The following is a 908-nucleotide window of genomic DNA, read 5'->3' as shown; positions in this document are numbered from 1 at the left end:
CAAGGGCAGTGTATCTAACAATCGATAATTACTCCAATTAGCAAATTTTGTGCTTAATCATGCAAACGGAACATCAAGTGTCATTGCCACCCTGTGGTTGTCGCAAAACGGCATGTACTATAAATAGATTTTTCTTGCTGATAAATACAAAAATAATCTGCTTTTGAAGTTTGTCTTTGCTTAATTACAATTTTTTGTCAAGAAGACGAATTTTATTTACTTTAACTAATGTTAAGATTTTCTTTTACACCAAACCAAGATTTTGATTTGTGAAAATGTCATTATTTCTAGAATAATGTTTCGCGCATAAATAGACTTTAATGGTTTCTAGGTGGCAGAACGACTTGTATAGGTATACCCGAATTGTTAAACATACTTTCGGTGGTTGAATATACATGTAACAAGGCGATTTGATACGGGGATTCTTTGCCTTTCAGATTAATTCAAATTAAATTACATCACAAAATATACATAGACATTTTAGTTGTTGCGCACAAAATTAAAATAAGCAAAAAAACATCTACATTATAACTAAACATAACTAAACATTATTATTGGTATTCTTTTGAAATCCATGATGAGATTTCTTTAGTCTAGTAATAACAGGCCTGTCTTATTTTGATATGAGATATCGTGATGTCAGTTTTACCTGGACAAATCCCGTATTGACATTCCATGTTGCCTTTTCGGTTGATCCAATTTTCTTTTCAATAAATGTTACGGTGCTTGTGAAAGAATTTGTGACTATTCTATCGCTGAGCAGAACATAAAGACCTGTTATAGACAGCAATATCAATAAGTTTTAGAAAAATGCTTTTTAAGTTTTGTCCTTGAATTAACAAAGCTTCTATTTTTATCATTATTGTTTTATTTTTCAGTTTCAAAATAGGATTTTTTTCTTAAAACCG

This window comes from Pecten maximus, unplaced genomic scaffold (genome assembly GCF_902652985.1).
Source record: "Pecten maximus unplaced genomic scaffold, xPecMax1.1, whole genome shotgun sequence".
NCBI lineage: Eukaryota > Metazoa > Mollusca > Bivalvia > Pectinida > Pectinidae > Pecten > Pecten maximus.
The sequence above is the reverse complement of the archived record's forward strand: the minus strand, read 5'-3'. Positions refer to the sequence as shown.